This window comes from Cherax quadricarinatus, chromosome 46 (assembly GCF_038502225.1).
Source record: "Cherax quadricarinatus isolate ZL_2023a chromosome 46, ASM3850222v1, whole genome shotgun sequence".
Classification (NCBI taxonomy): domain Eukaryota; kingdom Metazoa; phylum Arthropoda; class Malacostraca; order Decapoda; family Parastacidae; genus Cherax; species Cherax quadricarinatus.
In genome coordinates, this window is record NC_091337.1 from 1619688 (window position 1) to 1629716 (window position 10029).

A 10029-nucleotide genomic window follows, 5' to 3' on the forward strand; every position below is an offset into this window, starting at 1 on the left:
ATTTAAATACAGGTAGTCCCACCCATTTTGATCCTTGTATTCATTCTTTCTCTTGCATTGATCTCTCGGTCTGCTCTTCCTCAACTGTACTAGACTTCACCTGGTTTGTCCTCCTGGACTCCCATTACAGCGATCATTTTCCAATCATCCTTACTTCTTTGTATTTGCCTCCTCCTTGTAGCCCGCGCTGGCATTTTGACCGAGCATCTAACTGCTTTGAGTGAGGTTCCTTCTTCATCCTCCATTGACGAGCTTTTACTCCTCTTCTCGACCTGTTTTAACCACAGTTTCACATTCTATACCCCAAACCTTGGGCAGGCATTCTCAGAAGTGCGTGTCTTGGTGGTCTGCTTGTGCTCGGGCAGTACGTTTGAAACGTGCTGCGTGGGGCAGGTACTCAGTACAATAGAACCACAGTCTCTCCTTGATTTTATGCAGAAGTGAGCAGTCGCTCGCTGTGTCATCAGTGATGCTGAACACACTTGCTGGTGGGATTATATTTCTACCATCACCTCTGCTTCCTCTATGAGTGTGATCTGGTATTTAGAGAGTCTCTCCACTAGTATTGCATCTATGCCTGTGTCACCATTTGTGGTCGTGTCAGACTCCCTTAGTGCTTTACAGGCTATATGTAAATTTGATACACCTCATCCCCTGGTTCTTTGTATCCAACTTTGGTTATGCCATATCTCTAGCAAGCACAAGGATATTGCCTTTTTGTTGGGTCCCTGGCCATGTTGACATATAGGGCAATGAACAGGCAGACACTGCTGTGTGATCAGCAGTACATGACCTCCCAGTTTCGTATAGAGGTGTTCCATTCACAGACTATTTTACTGCAACTGCTACCCACCTTTGCACCCGTTAGCAACAACGTTGGTCTGATCTGCTCCATAAACTACATACTATTAAACCGAGTATAGGTTTCTGGCCATCATCTTGTCATCATTGTCGAGGTTGGGAGACTACTCTCGCATCGGCCACACTTGTCTTACTCATAGGTATCTCATGAAGAGGCCCCTTGTTTCACTCTGAGAATTACCAGGTTCCAGTTTCTGTTAGCCACATTCTGTTGGACTGCCCACTATCAAAGAGCACACAGAATTTACCTCCAACGATGTCACCGCTCTACTGCCCTTACTTTATCTTCCCTTCTTGCTGATGGACCCTCAGGCTAATTCGGGGAACTGGAGCACAGATCCAATTCCCTAAATCAAGAGCCCCTCACCAACATCAAGGAACCTTCCTTGAGGGGACTCTTTGATAGCAACTGATTTACTGCACAAACTCTGATGATGATACCTCTAGTATCTTTCTACCTCAATCTCTTGCTATCCTCTACCCCTGTACTATTCACTGCCCTGCTGCACTCCATGACCTAATAATCATCCTTCTCCCACTTGCTGCCCAATACCCCTGCATCCTTCCCTGCTCGGCGGCACTGTATGACCCTTGTAGGTTTAGCACTTTTTTATTATAATACGTTATCAGAATTACAGTACATTGCTAGTTGTATAAACTGCAACTAGCACTATCACACTAGTCACTATAATTTATCATTTTTTTTACATAAAACAATTTGAGCAGCAATCTTGATTAATAGTGTCAGTCAAGATTGATGCTAGTTGCCAGAGTCTTCAGTACGATGTCTCTGGCAACTCCTTCCACTAAGGCACCGCACATAACTTTACCAAAGATTTAAAATTGCCAAAGAGTAAGACCGAACTGGCGGGCTCCATATTGCAGCAATGTAATCTCCTCGGTGACAATGTCTTTAAAGATACCTACTTTGGCGGGACACCACCTCGGAAGCAGCTGAGCCGACCAGTAACTCCAGGAAGCAGCCGACCTACATCAAGCATCCTGTTACCATCATCTCCAGCCTACTTCCTGCAATAAAAAAAAAGGCAAATTGCAAAAAAGTATACCACCTGCCAACTCAGCATTATGTAGTTTTACATCTGTAACTGTGTGAAACTGATTGGTAGTATGTTATTCCCTATTCTATGAATCTCTTAAATTCATAAATATCACACACACAAAGTGGTTAGGCCACTTACCTTTATAACCCCACCTCCCCTCCCCCTCACCCACCCTTTTCCCATATTTCCATCCTTCTTCCTTCCCCATCTTACCAAAACTCTGGTCATAATTCAATTTCGACATTTACTCTATTGGCACCTAGATTGTTTTCCGGCCAACTGAGAAGCAGTCGGCTGGAACAGTCGAACGTCTCACTAAAAAGAAATACTACCAGGGGAAAAATGGAGTCCATCACTGTTAGATTACTGCTGGACAATAGCAAGAGATGATCTAATACAATAGACAAGCAAAGACGTGTCCAGTTGAATCATCGTCTGGTGTACATATACGCATGTGTAAATTTCCTTGGAAACTTTAACTCATTTTTTATTTTTGGGGGGGATTTTTTTCGTGTCTACGCGTGCTGTTCCTTATCAGGGCTGTATGACCCTTGTGGCTTTAGCTCTTAGTTGTGAGTTTAATAATAATCTTAATCATATTAGTTTTCAGGAAAAAAAAACTTGAAGTGAAAGCACCTTTTGTTTCTGACACACAAAATGTTCAAAAATTTGCAAGCCATTAATTGTGTAGTTGGCAATTTTAGTATTAAAATTGTATGGCATTTTTGGTTCGCGTAAAATAACTTGGCTATGATTCTTCCGAGCAGCTTCAATCCTTAAATGGCTGACTCAGTCTAATGAAAAGGGTGATATCTTTTGGGCTTTGGCTTTGTAGTTGCCAAACAGCCAAGTTTACTAAATTGTAATAACACGACCAACTGGTGCCCCGTGGCCTGGTGGCAAAAGCTCTCGCTTCACACGGTGAGGGCAGGGTTCGATTCCCGGCAAAGGGGTGGAAACATCAGACATGTTTCTTTACACCGGCTGTCTATGTTCATCCATCAGTAAAATGGATACCTGGGTGTTAATGGACTGGTGTGGGTCGCATCCTGGGAGAAAACTGACCTAATTTGCCCGAAATGCTCTGCATAACAAGGGACTTTCTGTATAGTAGTGTCATTGATGTCAGCTATGGTCTGTATACCTTGTACATGTACTTGTAGTAAACAAAGTTATTATTATTAACTACGGTACAGGTGGGTTAGAACCCATGGCGAGCGAGTCGTAAAACTCCACTCGTACGGTGGTAAGTTTACTAATACAATAAAAAAAAACTTGAAATAGTTTGATTCTATGAGGTAAGCGGAAAAAGCATATTCTAGTCTACTTTAAGCTGCGTCTTTAATCAAAGAAAACTTCGCAGTGAATCTGGGATTGGCAAGTTTTAATTTGCCAGTTTTATTAAATACAGTGGTTTCGTGCATTGACTGCCAGTTATGTTCGGCTTCAAACCTTAAATTTTGGTGTATCCTAAAGAGGATTCGAATTAATTTTGGGCTGTGTTGGTGCCAAATTTTAAGAAATGGGAAAAGTTGAAATAGTGATTTTCTTGTAATACTTTATGAATGTCTCCTCCTATCAACTTGAAACCCTGAGTGACGACAATTTGAGACTGAAATTTCTGACTGGCTTAAAGCTTTCAAACCTGATGTGTATTACTTACTAGAAGATTTGAATTGGTTTCGGGCAGTGTAGATGCTAATTTGCCATAATAATTCAAGGAATTTGGATCAAGTTTCCAGCAGTAATTTGCGCATTCATCTTCTTAATAGTTTCAATAGTTAGAGCAAACATTTCCCAAAATGTATAATCCTCCTGACAAAGTATTATCCCATACAGCATCACACGAGACGGTGGACCACCACGAAGAAACGAGAAATAATAAAGTCACAATACCGTGACTGGAATAATACACAAATAACCCGCACATAGGAGAAAGGAACTAACTTTGTAAATGGTTCAAGTCGGACCGAAACGTCGTCGTAAGCTCCTCTCTCCTATGTGCGGGTTATTTGTGTATTGTAGCACGTAGAAACTTTTACGAAATATATAAAGCATCTGCACACAACGAACCATTTCCAGCCCCAAGCAAAAACCATTGCATTAACCGCAGCGCTATATGACCCTGGTGGTTTTAGCGCTTAGTTTTCATTATGATAATTGCATTAGCTGCCTCCATCGACACTTAATATTACCACATTTACTATGAATTTGGAGGCGAGAGGACACCATACACGGAAGAACGAGTTTGGATACAGAAACTAAGACCTCTGTGAATGATCATATCCACGAGGACCCACCCATGATTAATTAGAAATATGTGAAACACCTGGGTATCTTTACTTGTAGACGTCTACAAGTAGATACTTAATTGTTGTACGTGTCTAATTCATCATCTGGTCGGTAATTAATACCGCTGATATAGTCCGTAGGGATAATACAGCATCAAGGAAACAGTATGTAATTAAGTTTGATCGAGGAAGGGGTAGGTAGCTCCAATTCCTTACATAAAGAGCACTTAAGCAGCTTCAAGGTTTGTTTCCTCCTTTTTTATTAAGAGGAACACAAAGAAAAATTAGGAGAGAGAGAGAGAGAGAGAAGAAATTTTTGCTTATTATTTTTCAAACTATCAAAATATTATTCTATGGTCTGTAAATTAATACACATACGACTGTACAATGCTCATTCTAATTCAAACCCATAATAAAACTAGAATCAAACAGTCCTTAAAACTAGGGCAAAAATTTAGTTATTAACTCAATCACATTAAAAGATTTTATTAAATTTCGGAGATAGCTACATACACCCTTAATTATAAATACCACGCCGAAATTTAAAAGGCAAAAGCCATTGACATATTATAAAAGTGTGCATTGAAGGGTAAGTTACAAGCAGAGGAATATAATTCATTCTTAGCAATCAGGCGGTCACGGGCAAGATGTGTGAACCAGTGACTCGATAAATAGAGCCGTCATGTAGTGACGATCGCTGTGGAAAGTGATGTACCAAATATTCACATCCTGTGTAATTCTACTTAATTTGTTTTTCGTCTATGGGGCCCATAGGTATAACAACTTCACAATAATATAACCCCGTACTTGGCCCAGACAGTCACTGCTTGGTAAAGCCTGCTGTAGAACGCACTTGACATAGTAGCCCTTGCTTCATTCTACGTAGTAGGTTAATAGCAGCCTCCCATACAGGTAATATCGTTCTGTCATGCGAGTGCAGCACACAAACTTGTTAAATGCTCCGCTCTTTTCCAGTATTACTGTTCTTCTCTACAAGCTTAACATGCAAGATGACAGGTAATTCTTACCAACTTCTGCTTACATTAAGTACACACAATACCTGTGTGTGCTTCTTTCTAGTTCCTAATACTGTAATATTTACCCAAAATCATTATCCTTACTATTACATCAATCATTATTACAGTATCATATTTTACAGTTCATTACACCTAACAGAAATGCACAGGGCATCAATAACAATAATAATGATAATATAAGGGTCAGAGAGTGCTACGGAGAGGGATGTGTAAAAATATGAAATGTGTGAAGGTTAGGGGTGAGTGAGGGGTGGGGATGTGCTAGGGTAGTATAGGTGGGGGTTGCAGGGCATCAAGAAAATTCAACGTCCAAGTACCCAGAAATAAGATGAGTCACAAGATGCACAGTGTCATACTGCGCCAGGACCAGTAAAGAACACCGAGAGCGAGCAAATGGTGAAAAGGGAAGAGGAAAATTTCTTGTGCAATAACCTCATAAGCGTGCTACACTCTGTAATGTTACCACATACCTGGATTGTAGAGGAGTAAGCTTAGAAAAACTTGAAATTGAATAAACTCACGAGAAATCCTCCCCCCTCCACAATGTTCCAGTGTGCCGTATTAAAATTCACTGGCACTGCATCCATCTCCTGGCTCTTCTTGCTGACATTTTCATCATAACAGCCTGCTTAAATATGATCCTATTTTAAGACCAACAATCCAATATTTTTTCCAGTATGAGTGACACAACATTAACTAATACCAATTCTTCCTCATGGTTAAAATGTCTCGGGGTCGGCACGGAGTATTCTTCATAAAAGTCCAAACGATGCTCGTCCGAGGCACCGACAGAGGGTACATGAGGGGGCCCAATATCTACACTCCCACACACATTCATTCAACCTGCAGGAGGTCAGACCATGGAGAAAAGAAAGGCTACTTAATTACATCCCAGCAAGGAACGATCCAGCTCCAAAATTCGTCAACCATAGCCCAAAGAAGTTTAGAGATTTTATAAGTATGTTGGCCTAGTAGACCACTAACCACTACTGGCAATAAAAATAAACATGAAAGAGTATTCAAGGTAATATTAAGTAACAAAAATAAAAATTACTAGCATAAATAAATTACTAGTATAAATAAATATTTATACACAATGTTAAAAATAACCTTCATTAGTTAAGAAACCCATTAAAGTGACACTGAAAGACTTTCCCTAAAATTTCCCTGTGGTCTCTACAGGTAACCCAGTAATTATAAAAGCAACCACTTACATGACCGAGATGATGCTGTGGGCAAACACTTAAAATGTGCTGCACAATCAGCTGCATGCAACGAGTCAAGACAGGGAGGAGCACCTGCAAGCAGGTGACTATGAGTGAGGTATGCATACTTGATCCTCAGTCAACAGAAAATCCTCTCAAAGTAATGATTCCTAATGAAGGATAAGGACCAAACACTTGTGCCTGAGGCAAATGTAGCTCATGAAGTCACTGAGGCAAAAATTCTGCTATAGAGCAAACTCAGTATAGCCGTCTTCATCTCAGCTTCTGCCCAACATAATTCCAAGTACTAGATGCTATAAAGTTCCTGGACTGCTGCTGCTGCAAAAAAAAAAAATAGTAAATGAAAATCGCAACAACGTTCTGCCATTACGACGGAAAATGCCCTTCTAACATCAGCGGAATGGCCGACCGCAATGAAACTCGCCATGCTTTTACACAAAGGAGTGCACTGTATGGCGTGATCTACGCCGCCACTATATTTCACCCAGGAAACTCGCGAAAATTCGAGTCGTGGAACTTTTTGACAGCACCTCATATTATGCCAACAATTAACACAAGCTAGTCACTCTAGGAGCTTTCAGACTGCAAAATGGAGAGAAGTATATTGGATCAGAACATTGTTATTATATCGAAGGTGAAGTACCAAACTCACAGGGTGGGAGTGGGGGGGGGGTCATACTAGTCTGGGGAAAGGGTGGTAATTGGGTTCTAAGGGAAGAACAGGCCCAATTTCGCGGAACAACAGCCCCTAGAGAAGCAGAACATAATATACCGGAAATCTGAGAAGCCAGTAGGAAACCAGAACCCTCCGCGATCAGTTATCAGGACAAGATAGCGAGTATGGCACAGAGCTTTCCTCGAACAGTAAATAAAGACCTTAAATTCCTACACATGAATCGAACCATGCTCGAAGAAATTAATCATCAAAGGAGCCTGTCGAGAGTCCCCATCCACTGCCTACAGAGACGTACCTCAGTCCTTGGAAGGGGTACCTCCCATGAAAGAGGCACCTCCTTTGAAGGGGCACTTGCCATGAAACGGGCACCTGCCTTGAAGAGGGCGCCTTTAGTACCTCCAGCACTTGTGTATAGTTTCGGCAAGTCACCAGAATGTTAAAACTCACCACCCAATTTTCTCTACTGAGGAAGCAATTCGAAGACGGTTTAACTGCGCCAGAATCACCTTAGGATCCTTCGACTTTAGTTACAAAAAAAAAAAAAAAAAGCCATGTTGTGTATACCAGCACGCATGTTGTATATGTCATTATTATATAATTATAATCATGGGGAAGCGCTAAACCCGTAGGATTATACAGCGCACGTGGGGGGAGGGGGGTATGGAAGGTATTCAGGCTCAATTCAGGGAACCGGAGCACAGATTCAATTCCCTAGATCAAGAGCCCCTCACCAGCGTCCAGGGACCTCCCTTGAGGGGTGTATATGTCATTTCAGCACGGATGTTGTGTATGTCACACCAGCACGATAATGTGTATGTCATACCAACACGATGTTGTGTATGTCATATCAGCACGATGTGTATGTCATACCAGGACGATGTTGTATATGTCATACCAGGACGATGTTGTATATGTCATACCAGCACGGTGTTGTATATGTCATACCAGCACGATGTTGTATATGTCATACCAGCACGATGTTGTATGTGTCATACCAGCACGATGTTGTATGTCATACCAGCACGATGTTGTATGTGTCATACCAGCACGATGTTGTATATGTCATACCAGCACGATATTGTATATGTCATACCAGCACGATGTTGTATATGTCATACCAGCACGATGTTGTATATGTCATACCAGCACGATGTTTTATGTGTCATACCAGCACGATGTTGTATGTGTCATGCCATCACGATGTTGTATGTGTCATACCAGCACGATGTTGTATGTGTCATACCAGCACGATGTTGTATGTGTCATACCAGCACGAAGTTGTATATGTCATACCAGCACGATGTTGTGTATGTCATACCAGCACGATGTTGTATATGTCATACCAGCACGATGTTGTACATGTCATACCAGCACGATGTTGTATATGTTATACCAGCACGATGTTGTACATGTCATACCAGCACGATGTTGTGTATGTCATACCAGCACGATGTTGTATATGTCATACCAGCACGATGTTGTACATGTCATACCAGCACGATGTTGTATATGTTATACCAGCACGATGTTGTACATGTCATACCAGCACGATGTTGTATATGTCATACCAGCACGATGTTGTGTATGTCATACCAGCACGATGTTGTGTATTTCATACCAGCACGATGTTGTATATGTCATACCAGCACGATGTTGTGTATGTCATACCAGCACGATGTTGTGTATTTCATACCAGCACGATGTTGTATATGTCATACCAGCACGATGTTGTGTATGTCATACCAGCACGATGTTGTATATGTCATACCAGTACGTATGTTGCGTCATACCAGCACACATGCTGTGTCTGTCACACCAGCACACATGTTATGTATGTCATACCAGCAAGCATGTTGTCATACCAGCAAGCATGTTGTCATACCAGCAAGCATGTTGTCATACCAGCAAGCATGTTGTCATACCAGCAAGCATGTTGTCATACCAGCAAGCATGTTGTCATACCAGCAAGCATGTTGTCATACCAGCACATATGTATCATACCACCTAGTCCTTCACTCACACACTGATACAATACCTTCCCTCTAATTAACTCCAAACACTCTTACCTGTATTTATATCCAAAACAATCCAGTGAAACACGATTATACACACACATAATAATTTAACACTGGCAGCAGGCGTCACCACAACCCCCCACAGCAACGACTTTACAGTAACTAGTTGGTCACTTATTGAGGTTTAAAACCTAGAAACTATACTACTACAATTCGGCCTGAGCGTCACCTGTAGCTCCACCAGACAAGAATACTTTAATCCCTAAAACAAAGACTAAAGTAATCTCTCAGCATATATACGCTGAGAGATCTACATCTCTCTGTGTATATATATATCCCGTGACGCCGCCTACATAAATTATTCCAGTATAACCAACCACTGAGCTGCTCCCATCTTGTTTTCCATATCATTCGCACATTTTATTAATTTTATGCACACATTTTTCGAGAGTTTCCTGTAAACTAGTAATTATTTTCTTTAGGTTCGGTTAAGTTACATGAACCTAAGGTAACATAAGATAACGTTACATGAAGTACAAAAACGCCCTTTCACTGATAACGGTATCATATTTACACTATTCAAAGTAAATTTTAATCTTGTCCTGAAAATATATTTTATCGTATACTCATACAGGATGCGCTAAACCCACATGTGGGTTTAGCGTATCCTCTATTTTCAGCACAACATGATTAAAATTTGCTTTGAATAATGTAAATATGATATTGTAATCAGTGAGATGCTTTCACGTAATTTATGTAACATTATCTTGTGTTACGTTAGTTTTAAGACTCGGCAAGCGATGCAACACCCCCCCCCCCTTCCATAAAAAACAGGGGTGCCGTTTGTACAGTAAATATATAA

At 41.0% G+C, this 10029-nt stretch overlaps 1 long non-coding RNA gene across 1 annotated transcript in view; it reads right to left on the minus strand.

The window, feature by feature from the left end:
* The window catches only part of LOC138854017 (uncharacterized), a 29821-nt gene extending 20485 nt beyond the window's left edge, over positions 1-9336 (minus strand). The window contains exons 1-2 of the long non-coding RNA XR_011393198.1: positions 9219-9336; positions 1789-1890 (exon numbers count right to left, since the gene is read on the minus strand). This is a non-coding gene — a long non-coding RNA (uncharacterized lncRNA). The remainder of the gene's footprint in view (positions 1-1788; positions 1891-9218) is intronic.
* Positions 9337-10029: the final 693 nt, after the last annotated feature.